This window comes from Pleurodeles waltl, chromosome 1_1 (assembly GCF_031143425.1).
Source record: "Pleurodeles waltl isolate 20211129_DDA chromosome 1_1, aPleWal1.hap1.20221129, whole genome shotgun sequence".
Classification (NCBI taxonomy): domain Eukaryota; kingdom Metazoa; phylum Chordata; class Amphibia; order Caudata; family Salamandridae; genus Pleurodeles; species Pleurodeles waltl.
Window position 1 is genome coordinate 794,653,905 of NC_090436.1, and position 13,787 is coordinate 794,667,691.

Below are 13,787 nucleotides of genomic sequence, written 5' to 3' on the forward strand. Positions count from 1 at the left end.
CAGCAGCAAGTAAGGGAGAAGAGACTCTCTCCTTCGCTCATCCATCAGAGGTGTCCACTTTATAAGATAAGTCTCATATACTTTTTTCAGGAGTGGGGAAGAGGGAACATATCTTTGGAAACTAAGGGACTGGATAATTTAGGGGGGTGTCTCCCTCTCTTACAGGTGGGGGCCGAAAAGGAGGGGCCTTTTAGTGAGGGAAGTGAATCTGCATGTCAGTGGGGACTGAGGGAAAAGCCCCCAAAAGAAGTTAAAAGTGTTACAGGGTGGAGGAAATCCCCAAGTCACACAGTAACGCGGGGAAGAAGGAAAAAGCAGTCTCCCCCTGTGCGACAACAGAGGGCCATCCCCTCACTAAGGTCCTACTTCAAAGCACAAAATTCAGCTGGGGTTTTAGCTATCCCCCTGACGGCCCCATATCTTAGTAGAGAGCTGAGTGGTAGGATGGAGGCCTCAGGCGAAGGGCGGTGAGACATAATTTTAACCCCACCGACATCCCATTGCCCTAAGCTTATAGAAGAGGAGGGTGCTAGTGAGCCTGTTTTAGGAGCAAAAAATGATGATCTGGGCTCTGTTCAGGCTCCAAATCTATTGGAAAAGGAATTAAGTAACCCCTCAGAAATCCCCAGTGGAACAGATTCTGAAATTTTGACCCCGATGGAGCATATAGGATCTCAGAGGCTGCACCTAGATGAAACGAATGTGCAGGCTTTGCAGACGAGCCCGTTAGACTCTTTCCTTCACTCTCTAACCAAGGAAGTTAAGCAAGGTTTTTTGGTGTCCCAGGCTAATCAGAAGGAGATCTAGGAAGTTTGTGAAGGTTTAGTAAACAAGTTAGATTAATTGGCCAAAAGAACTCAGGCCTTGGAATCCCAAGTGGAACAGTTAAAAGAGGCCGCGGGGAAGAGTAGGCAGGATATAGATGAACTGAATGGCAAGAATAAAGAAGGCTTTGAGAAACTGGAATCTTTAGAAAAAGCAAGAAGGAATAATATCAAGCTAATGAGTGTTCTGGAAGGGATGGAAGGTGATAATATTAAGGCATTTGTGGTGGATCTTTTGATACAAAGTGGTGCCCGGGAAGGGACAGAGGTGGTGGTAAGTAGCGATATACAGCGTGTGCATCGAGACCCTTTCTGGAAAACTGCAAATAGAGTTAAACCAAGAAGGATCCTGTTAAAATTTCTTACTTATACTGTTAAAGAAAAAATTCTGTCAAAAGCACTAAAATTGGGTACTTTAAGTGCGAAAGACTGCTCCTTTGAGGTTAGATCAGATGTCTCTTGTATTAGCTCGAACAAACAGTGGGAGTTGGGAGAAACTTGATGATTTAGATAAGATAACCCTGGAGGAGGAGATTCTATTGGGAGAGATTCCTCAGGTCATTTCTAAAGGTAAAAAGTGGAAGGCGGCAGGACCGGATGGCCTACCAATTGAATTTTGTGTAAAAATGCAACAAGTAGTAAACCCGGTCCTAATAAACCTCTTCAACAGTATCCTTAAAGGTGAGAGTCCCCTGCCAAAATCTTGGTATGAAGCAGTGATCACTCTTATTTTGAAACCAGGGAAGGATCCCTTATTTTGCGAATCGTACAGACCAATTTCTCTGTTGAATAATGATTATAAACTATTTGCCAATATTCTGCCCAACAGGCTGAGTGCGGTGGCGGGGGGTCTGATTCAGGGTGATCAGAAGGGCATTTAAAGGGTAGACATATGCATGAGTGGTCTCATGATTTCATCAGAGCAATTGATTTAGCGAAAGTGTATAAATTACCTTTGGCAGTGATAACATTAGACACTACAAAGGCCTTTGATCAAGTAAATTGGGAATTTCTAAATTTTATCTTAAAGCATCTTCATTTTGGGGTGAACTTCTGTGGGGCTCTGAAAAACATCTATAAACCCCCTTCAGCTAGACTAGTGTTAAATGGTAACCTGACTGTGCCTTTCCCCATTACAAGGGGAACTAGGCAAGGCTGTCCCCTTTCTCCATTATTATTCAATATTTATATTGAACCATTGGTTCTTATGATTAAGAGGGACCCTCTGAATAAACCATTTACTTATATGGGTTGGGAAAATAAAATTTCCTTAAATGCAGACAATATTATGATCTATCTGGAAAATCTGTCCTCTGCGTTGGAGAGGATTGAGTCGTTAACGTCAGAGTTTGGTCAGATGTCAGGTTATGCAGTGAATATGGCCAAAACAGAAATTATGATATGGAATATAAATGAAGAACACAGATTAATAAGAAATTAGATGAAATATTTAGGTTTTAAGATCTGTAATAATTTGGAGGATATCCCAGTAGAGAATTTAAAATGTGTGACACGAGAGATAAATAAACTCTTACTGAGTTGGTCGCACCTTCCATTTACGATATATGGAATAGTTAATTTGATAAAAATGTTTATTCTCCCTAAGCTTACTTTTCTTTTTAATATGATCCCATTACATTTCAATAACATAGGGATACAAAAACTCCAGGCAAAAATTGATAGCTTTATTTGGGCCTCTAAGGGGATTAGGATTGCAAGGAAGAAGCTTACAAGAAAATGTGATAAAGGAGGGATTCCATTGCCTGATATCCAGCTATATGTTTGGGCTTTCCAGCTAAAGAACGCAAAAGATGTGCTGTCAGGGAAAGGGGGTAGTCAATTAAAGGGGGCCATGTTAAAATGTGAGGGGGGTGACAGACAAAAATTAATGTATAAATTTGGTCACCCCAAGTTTTTCAAAAGAGTAAGATTGAAAGTGTTAGAAGCCACTGCCCTGTTAAGGGCACAGATAAGGACTATCACAAATTTATCTTATTACAGTGTCTACGCCCCTATATGGGACTCTCCGGGCACACCAGAATGTCTTAAGGATTCTGTATCTCAACCTTTGAAGGATGTAGGCAATGTGGAATGGGGCCAAGTATTTCAAGAAAGGAAACAAAAATCTTGGGAGGAATTTGTGACAGTGACATGGGGCTTGTTATCTCAGTTTAAGTATTATCAATTATGAAGCTGGGCTCATTCCTTGCGAGAAGCAGGAACTTATACAAATTATTTGGAGGAGGTATTGGTTAAGGGCCCACTTGGTAGGAAAGAGATAGCAGCTTATTATGGTTTATTTTTAGATATCCTAGTTCAGGACCACGATTTCTCTGGTTCCCAATGGGTCGATCTAGCCCGGAGTGAAGAGGTTTCCAGTTTATGGTCAACCTCGTGGCGGCTTCTTTATCAAGTAGTGAAACCTGCTTCTTTGAGAAACGCCACCTTTTTGTTCTCTATAGGGCTTATTATACTCGCAGGAAAATAGTTAAATTTAGTTCTAAAAAGAATACGGCTTGTAGGAAATGTGGTCTTGCTGATGCTGACGATTTTCATATGTTTGTGCTCTTCCCCCAGATTTCTGGTTTTTGGGTAGAGGTTTTTGAAATCATAGGGAAAGTATTACATGTACAGTTAGGGTGCACCCCAGAATTAATCCTATTTGGCTGGTCTCCCAAGATAGATAATTTGCTCGGTTATAAGAGGAGTTTGTTGTTCTATAAGATATTGTTGGGTAGAAGGGAGATCTGTAGGCAATGGATTTTCTCCAACACCCACTTCTCGATCTAAATGGTTGTCAGCTGTAATTAAAACATGTCATTTAGATCTGAGTCGGTCCTGTGCAAAAGGCGCAGCAAACTTGTGGAGACCTTGGGTGAGCTGGGTGGACCAGGGTGTTTTTTGTACATAAGTAGACATTTATAGGCCAGTGATTGTCTGATGATTAAGATATATTGGATGGAGACATCTTGGTGGATGGGTCTCGAAGATAGACACATCTCCTATTTTTCCCAGACTTCCTACAATGAATACTAGGATCCTCCCAGGGTAAAATACTGGAATGCTGGCCCTGTTTTAGAATGGAAGTACACAAAGCAAATGAGGACACAAAAAAAGCTTGAACCTTTAAAAGGATATTCCACCTTAGTACTTCCCTCTCTGAATACTAAAATGGTGAATCCAAACAATATTCCTGTTAGCTGTAGGCATATTTTACAGCACATTTAAACATGCATGGGCTACCCAATGGGGGTGGAGATGTCACCTTCATGGCTAAGTCACACAATACAAAACTGAAGTATTTTACTCATAGGTCTCTTTTCCTGCAGTAGATGCTAACACAAATACATTTCATACACACACAGCAACCAACATATCTGGCCAACACAGACCATATTGTGATTTAGAAATACCCTTAACATTGCATGAACACCAAAATTGGTTCCAAGGCACCCTAGCATATGTAGTAGAAAACGTCATATTGGGTCCCCTCAGAAATTATAGCGCCTCATGGCCAGTACTAGCTGGCTACACACTGTATCGTAACATACAGTCTTTAGCTCTGGGTGATTTGTGCCCTTGATATAATAATTTCATTAGATTATACAGGCGTGTAATGCAGTTTGTTATGTGTATATTAACAGCTGCCCCAACAAGAGCTGCTTAAGCTGTCCAACGACAAGTGGCTACGCCTGGGATTAACCCAATGAATATTTGGGTAAAGTGTTCACAAGACAGGAGGAACTTCAGCTCTGGCCTGCTCAAAAAACAAACCAGCATGAAGCAGTGTTTCCCTATACGGTACCCCAAGATAAACAGAATTACCAGAGTACTCTAAGAAATGCTGGGATAAACAAAGAAACAATAAAGAGGAAACAAAATCATATTGAGAATCTCTGCAACTGGAGAGCTCTAAGAAATGTTATGATTTGTGTTACTGTGATACTTTAAAACAACATGTCAGGTATCAGTACACTGATACACGGCCTTCTCATTCTTTTCAAGGCTCATCAGACAAATGGTCTGAAAGAGTGGGGCGGTCAGAGTGCAGACAAGAAGAGTACGTCAAACCAAAAAGGACTCACAATTCTTATCTGAAATCATCATAAATAGAGAAGAAATACTTCCACGACAAAAACCCCAATTCAAAAAGAAGAATGTTGCAGGAATTTCGGCAAAATATGCTGCATAATCAGAGAGCATTACTTTAGAACAGGATGAGGGCAGTGATGCTGCTCGTCAGAGCAGGAGAGGTCACAATAGTTTGCCTTAATCTTCAAGACTTTCTGGATGCAAAAAGAACTAACGACTATATAGAAGTTGAAACCCCAGATTGGTGGGCCACCCCTCCTGACAGAGCTTATGAATTGAATATACAGATTGAGGGGGACATAATGTGCACTATTAAGGTAATTTTCTGGGAAACTAACACGTAGTTCGATTGGCCTCCAGAGTTTGTTAGATCTCTTTCACAGGGGGAAGACATGATATTACCATCTTTCTCGGTCCTTGTTCCTGAAGAAGTTAAACAGGTCTACATTGCAGAATGAGCACTTGCACAAGCCGCTGCACTATGCCGCAACCATGGGGGCTGAGGTAAGGATTCTCCTTATCATATAATACCCATACGGTCCAGGCCACAAGTGCAACCTCAATCCCCAATTAAACATGAAGCAAAAGCTCCCATGAAGGAAATTCTCTCACAACTTAAGTACCAGGGAGTAATTGAATCCTGTTTTTCTCCCATAAACAACCCTTTATTTCCAGTAGCTAGAGCGGATCACTCCTATAGAATAGTCATAGATTATAGACATTTAAACAGCCACACACGCACATTTGCAGTACAAAATTCACACAATACAGCTTTATTAAACAATATTGTTTGTAAAAACTACAAGACAACCCTGGATATTTCCAACAGGTTTTTCTGTCAAAACATAGAGCTTGAAAGCAGGGATTTAACCAATTATTCCATGCTCTGCTCTCAGTGCCATTTTTGTCAGCTCCCTCAGGGGTATAAGAACATTCCAGGACTTTTTGCTGGACCTGCAACATCAATATTGCATGATATTGATCCAGAAGCATTGCCCTAAGTTGATGATATATATGTAAGAGATGATGGAGGGGTCGTGGCCACGGGCTCATGGAGTGAGTCGTGCCGAGGAAGAGCTCCGACCGGGGGCCTCCGTCACCAGCCATCCTGAGGAGTCAGACTGATCCCCCCTGGCGTCTCCCCCCTAAGACTGGGTGCTGGAAGGCTAGGTACAACCTGACTGGGACCGGGGGGGCCGTCTGACTTCAAAATGGTTGCCGCAACTCAAGCAATGAGCCCCTGAGAATTAGGGCCTTGGAGGCCACCTGCAAGGGGGCCCCCAGAGGCAAGAACTGAGAGCTGAGAGCAGGAGGTGACATCCCTTGTGCTGATCCCCCCCGGAACCTCTGAAGAGCTGGCTGGAAGGGGAAGACCATATGGCCTGCCTGACCCTAAAATGGCGGCCGTGTTCGTGAACAAGACAGGTGAAACGAGCGCGACCTGGGAATAAGACGGACAGGGGGGAGGCCCAGACCACCCGATTGAACGGATATCCAGAGGAAGAGTGCCAGGAGTGAGGCACCACCCCGCCCCCGCCCGTATCATAGCTCAGGCCTTAGAGAGGGGTCGCTTGATCGGGCCCCTCGCCCTCCCCCGCGCGAGGGCCCGCAACTGGAGTGCAACGAGCAGCCTGGTGTGGCGGACCTGTGGAGTGGGGTCACTGACAGCCCCCCCCAACTATTGGACGCTCAAGGTGAGAGGAACGGGGGAGGAGAAGATGGAGAACCCCGAAGCCTGTGAGGAGGGGGGCTGAGCTCGGCCTGTGGTCTGTGGGGACTGGGGAGAGACTTGACTGCATCCGCTGGGGAACCCGCAGCTGACCCTGCAGCAATGGGCAAAACTACCAAGCGAAGAGAAATGGCCCAGGAGACAGGGGGCCGGTCCGAGGATCCTGCCTCCTCTCACGAGGCCGTGGAACCAAGGGAGGACGCCAGGAACCCATCCTTGAGAGACATAATGCAGGCCATCACCTCCTCTAGGGAGAGCTTAGAGCACAAGATAGACACTCTCACGCTGGACCTGGGCTTACTCCGGAGGACCAACGTCGCCTCGCTGAAAGAGTAACAACGACCAAAACAACTGTTGCAGAGATAAGACCAGAGTTGAAGCTGACCGATGACCGAGTGGTAGCCCTCGAGAAACAAGTGGGCACTCTAGTGGCCCACTCCAAAGATGCAGAAAAGAGATCCCGGAGAAATAACATCCGGATAGTTGGGCTTCCTGAATCAATCAAACAGCAGAACCTACCGGAATATCTGGAAAAGTGGATCTGGGAGAAAGTAGCTCCAGAGGGCCTCACAAGATTCTACACGTTTGAAAGAGCTCACAAAGTGCCGGCGAGGAGACCCCCTCCGGGAACACCTCCTAGACCGATAGTAGCCAGGCTATTACACTTTAAAGATCGCAACCATATATTAGCCCAAGCCAGGAAACCTGGAGAACTGAAAATAGAGAATGCACAGGTCCGAATATTCCCGGTATTCTCACGTGAGGTCCAGCGTCAAAGGGCATCGTACATGGAAATCAAAAGACAGCTACGCACCTTAAACATCCAGTACGCAATGCTATTTCCATCCACGCTCCGAGTAGCGGAGGACAGAGGAACTAGATTCTTCCAGACGCCCCAGGAAGCCAGGGACTGGCTGGATCTCCGAGAGGGCTCGACACATGACAGGGCCCACCGGAGAGCAGGGCCCAGAGCTGGGCAGCCCCGGAGATCGAGGCAAAGGAAAACGGCGCCCACAGCGGAGGAGATCAGAGCGGAAAGGCAGAGAGCGACAGTGGCAGTTGTGGCCCTGAGCGGAGGGGAGTCAAGCCCAAGACCCATGGGACCGTGCGGGGAGGACCGAGGGTCCGACACCGACGCAGGATCGGAGGAGTCGACGTCCCCGAGCATTGAGATGCAGGTGCAGGTGGTGACACCGGGCACCTCCGAGGACATCATCTGAACACACCTCAGGACTTAATCACAAGAACACGAATAAAGGCTCTGGGGAATGGCCCTTTCACGCCCTGACACGATGTAAACTGGTAAGGTTTAAAATATCAGACCGGGGGCCCCCGGGATTGGCAGACCCAATCGATCGAGGCCTTTGAACTTTTTGATTCACTGCCCCACGGGCATTGACTCTCAGTTTTGAATAAGTTCGAATGGGAGATTGTATGGACACCTGTCCTGGGATTGGGGAGTTGGGGAAGTTTTTGTTTTGTTTCAAGTTTTGGGTCCCTGACCTGCGCCTGACGATGAGAAGAGGCACACATCCACCCTGTCCCCCTACGGTTCCCCCACCCTTAGAGAGGGTACAGAGACAATTCGTTTCGGCATTATCTCAATGGGTGACCACCAAGACTATAGGATGATTTCCTGGAATGTAAGGGGCATGCATACTATGGCCAAACGCTATAAAGTTCATTCATACTTATGTAGAAGAGGGGTGCACAGAGCGTTACTACAGGAGAACCACCTTATAGCTGCGGAGGGGGCGGCACTGCAGAAAAGGTGGAGAGGCCAGACATTACACAACCTACTCGGCATTTGCTAGGGGCACCCTTCTTTGGATACGTGCAGGGATTCCATTTCAGATGACTCACACACTGACAGACCCGGAGGGGTGGTATGTGCTGGTTACAGGCAAGCTGGGAGGACGCGATATTACCCTGATAAATGTATATGCACCTTATGTAGAACAGGGCGCCTTCCTAGAGCATTTGTCGAACGCCTTGGCCCCTCACCTGATTGGATCTGTTCTGATAGGGGGGGACTTTAATTGTATAGCTGTCCCGGATCTAGACAGATCGCATCCCCCACTGAGAGACTGTGTGGTGAACACTCTAGCTAAGAGGTTCTTCGAGTGGCAAGCAAGGTGGCAGCTGCTGGACTCCTGGAGAACCCTCAACCCACGAGCCCGAGAATACTCCTACTACTCTGCAGTACACGACCTACACGTAAGGCTCAACACTTTCCTAAGCACACCAGATATACATGTCCAAATACGTAGTATAGAATACCTAGGGAGGACCCTCTCAGACCATTGACCCGTGCTGATATACATAACATGGGCAAGGGCTGGGGGCGTGTCCAAGATGGCGACCGGGTCGGACGTATAAACCGCAGCTCCGACCCGGCCTATAATTATGATCCTGTAAAAAGACGTCCTGATCTGCTACGGGGGCGAAAACCATCCCCCCCCCAGGTGCGGAACCAGCGGAGCGGAGGCGGTGGCGCGCACAGACCCGAGGGAGCTGCCCAAGACGCTTAACTCGCGCCGGGTCCGAAAGACGCTCGCGGTGCCCTCCTCCGTCGCGTGATCGCGCTGTGAAGCACCCGAGCGCTGCTGAACTGTAAAACTGAGGCGGCCAGAGCCATGGATTGCGGAGCTCCCAAGAAGCGGTAAGCGCGGGATTCTGTAAAAAGACGTCCTGATCCGTTACGGGGGTGAAAACCATCCCCCCCCAGTTGCGGAACCAGCAGAGCGGAGGCGGCAACGGGCACAGACCCGAGGGAGCTGCCCAGGACGCCAAACTCGCGTCAGGCCCGTGGGACGTTCGCGGCTCCCTCCTCTGACGCGTGATCGCGCTGTGAAGCACCCGAGCGCCTCTGATCTGAAAAATTGAGACGCCGGAGCCGCGCTGGCTTTGAATTGTGAAGCTCCCAGGAGGCGGTAAGTGTGAGCCTCGGGGACTCCCGCCCCGGCGTACGCCCGATCGGAGGATATTGGGCGGGCTGAACAGCGCGCTCCGAAGACCTCCTGTATCCCTCTAGAGGACAGGTAGGCCCCTGGCTGGCAGAATTAATGGCTGGAAAACCGTCGGATACATAGTAATATTGTTACTAAAGGGGTCGAAAACAACGCGATTTAACCATAGTAGGCTGTAGCAACGTGAGAACGTGCCGGATCATCACAACAGGGGCAAGTAAAGAAAAGTAGTGCCCAGTAGGCAGATTGACGAAGAGCCGATGCCACAACAACGCAGAAATAAACTGCAGCAGGAACAGTCCTTGGTAGCCCCGGCCGGCGAGTGCGTAGTGTAGGGGAAAAGGGAGGCCGCCTGGCGTCCACAGACATCGTGCCTTAGTTTAACTCCTATACATCACAAGAGACACGCCACCGACGCCGCAGCACTTAGCCTCTGAGACAAAACTAAACAACACAACGCTGAATTTACAGTTCAGCAATAACTTTAAACGTGAGCCATCTGATGGGAAAACCAAAGACTCCGCGTGTGCCCCCTGAAACCATGGACCCAACCAAACCGCCTCTATCATCCGGGGCCATAGACACATACCAAACCCTTCAGAAAATGGAAGAGACATTGCAAACGCACTCAACACAATTCGAAAAAGTGCTGCAAGCCATACTGGATACTAAAACAACTCTGGAAGCGAAGATTGGCTCAATTACAGAAGATGTTAACCTGCTTCGTGCGGACCAGCAGGCGCTGGCAGAAAAGGTCGCTGAGCTTGAAAAAGACACATCACACCTTACACCATCTATGTTAGAAGTTAAATCCCAATTAAGCGCCACAACAGCAGAAGTTGAGACACTTAAACGAAGAGCCGAAGAAGCCGAAGGCAGATCGCGCCGAAATAACATCCGGTTCGTGGGATTTCCGGAGCGCGCAGAGGGCCCAAATACAGAACTCTTTATCGAAAAATGGCTGACTGAAACGGTGTTGAAAAATAACGTTCCAAAGTTCTTTTCAATAGAACGCGCCCACAGGATACCGGACAGACCCCCACCACAGGGTGCCTATCCACGTCCCCTCATAGCAAAATTACTGAACTACCGCAACAGAGACCTTATACTACAACTATTCCAAAAATTTAACCCAATACACTTTGAGAACACGCAAATAACCGCCTACCCGGACTTCACAGTGGATTTACAAAAAAAACGAAACTCATTTTAGAGCGTCTCAGAGAGCACAATATTAAATACTCCTTGCTGCTCCCCGCTAAACTCCGAATACAAGACGTCACTCGTACTCTATTTTTCACTACTCCTGAAGACGCATGAACATGGCTTCATGCAAAAGGACTAGCTGACCCACCACCCCCAATGACAAAAGCCTACCCCCGAGAAATAAACGTAAACCTCACAGTAAACAAGGCAACAAACCTTCCCCTGAACAATCACGAGTTGAAAGATCGCTACTGCTACAGTCTGCGCAACGTTTTGCCAATGTATCACCGATATCTTTCTCTGAGCAATCAGAAGCAGAACCTGAACTAGAGTTAAACTCCGACTCAACGGAAACTGACCGGGGCCCACACCTCACTCCACGAACAGCAGATGACATTTGTTAAATACTTGTTCCCATATACAGGATGCCATTCCATCTGCTGTTCCTAATTAGACACTGTCTTCGTTTGCAATTGCATAAACACTTTCCTTATCTCGTGTGCCCGGCCCGCCACCGCTCAGTCCTGGCAATGACACCAATATACGCAAAATAGGCCGGATCTAAATCACTCAACCACCCGTAGCCATGGAACACCCTCCGCACCATATGGACTGTTGCTCCAAGATGACAAGTTTTATTACCCCCTTGTTTTTATCACATCTGCTACTGTCGTTAGGTACAGTGGATCTTGTAGCTGTAGTTGAATGGAAAGTTTTATTGTTATGTGTATTGACATGTACTAATTATAGAGCGTCACACCACAATGTAAACCTTAAAAGTAGGTCACACATTCCAATAGCTAAGAGGCTAGTTGATGGGTATAGATATCAAATAACAAAGAAAATTGGGCTTGCACAACCTCGAGTGGTATCCCCTCAGAATATCTTACTCAGATCCCATGGCATCTCAAAATAAGCACTATGCTACACAATACAAAACCTTAACATGGAATGTAAAGGGCATGGCTTCCGCAAGTAAAAGACAACGGATTTATACATATCTTAGGAGGCACCAGATACACATAGCCATGTTGCAAGAGACCCACTTAGATAAATCCTCGTTGGCATCAACTAAAACAAAGTGGAAAGGACAATTATATGGGACCACCTTTTCGTCATATGCCAGAGGAACTGGAATCTGGATAGCCCCCGGGGTCCCATATGCTGTGTCCTGCAAACAGTGCGACCCAAACGGGCGGTACGTAGTTCTAGAAGGCACTTTAGACGGCATCCCACTAGCCCTGATAACTTTATACACTCCTAATACTAATCAACGTGACTTTCTAGGGACACTGGGCAGTAGCATGCTCAGTGACCCTGCAATAGATGCCATATGGGGCGGAGACTTCAACTGTGTTCTGGATATCCTGAAAGACCGCTCTATCCCCCCACTGGAACGCGCCACGGCTAAACGAGCATCGCTTGATCTGATAGAATGGGCTGCTAACAACAGGCTAACTGAAATATGGAGAACTTCCCATCCCACATCACGCGAGTACTCGTTCTATTCACCAGTACACAAACTCTACACTAGGCTAGATATGTTCTTCGCTACATCTAACATAATCCCAAAGGTAACTACATCTGGCTACCTAGCCCGCACTATATCAGACCATAATCCACACTACTCCATGTTGCTATGGGGCTATATTCATGCCCGCATTCCAACGTGGCACCTACAGCCAGACGCCTTGACTGACCTCCCCTTTAACACAGAATTGGCCACATGCCTGTCGACCTATTTCTCACTAAATAAAAATACAACCTCAACCCGAGCTACTGAATGGGATGCCCATAATGTAGTAGTTAGAGGGCATTGCCTGGCAGCATCGGTGGGCATTAAGAAAATGCTGTCCTCAGAATTATTAAAATTGGAAGCCAAAATACATAGGGCGGAGATTGAAGTCTCAACAAATAATACACCGCCAGAAACACTTATATCACTGAAAGGAAAATACAGAGAAACAGACAATAGTCTTGGTAGACATGACTATAGACATTTTAAAACGAGACAACATGCCGAGGGGGACAGATCGGGCAAACTACTGGCGTGGTTGGTGCGTCAACCACCGCAATCGTCGCCGATAGGAGCTAGCAAACTACAAACAGGAATAGAGGTCAACACTCAAGCTGACATCAACAAGGCCTTCTATACGTATTATCACACGTTATACCAATCTTCTATCCCTCCCACAGAACAGCAACTAGCCGAATTCCTAACTCAGATTCCCCAAAACTCAAGCATCGTCAACAACGCTGATATCCTAGATGGCCCCATCACTATTGAAGAGCTTTGCTTGGCCCTCTCTCAGATGGCACGAGGCAAGACCCCTGGCACAGATGGTTTACCACCAGAATATTATAACTCGCAAAGCACTCACCTGTTACAACCCCTGTTAGAGGTGTTTAATGAAGCGCGTAATAGAAAACAATTGCCAGACTCCATGAGGGAAGCATTAATAGTGGTTCTACCAAAACCGGGGCGGGATCCTTTGGACGTTAGATCATATAGACCACTCTCTTTGTTGAACACTGATTGCAAACTTCTGGGAAAAATCCTAGCAAATAGATTGCTCCCCCATCTACCAAGCTTGATACACCCTGACCAGTCTGGATTTATCCCGGGAAGAAACACTTTTATTAATATAAGGCGCCTAATTCGTATCATGCACAACACCACTGACCCAGAGAGTGTGACTGTGTCACTAGATATCGAGAAGGCATTTGACACGCTGGGCTGGGAATATCTATTTAGCACCCTCAAGACGTTTGGATTCCGGAGTGGCTTCATCAATTGGATTACCACACTATACTCCAAACCAACAGCCCGAGCTAAAACCGGCCAGGTAGTGTCAGAAGCCTTTCCTGTGAACAGAGGAACCAGACAAGGCTGGCCGCTTTCACCATTGCTATTCGCAATAGCTATGGAACCACTTGCAATTAAGTTCAGGAGATACGCGCATAAAT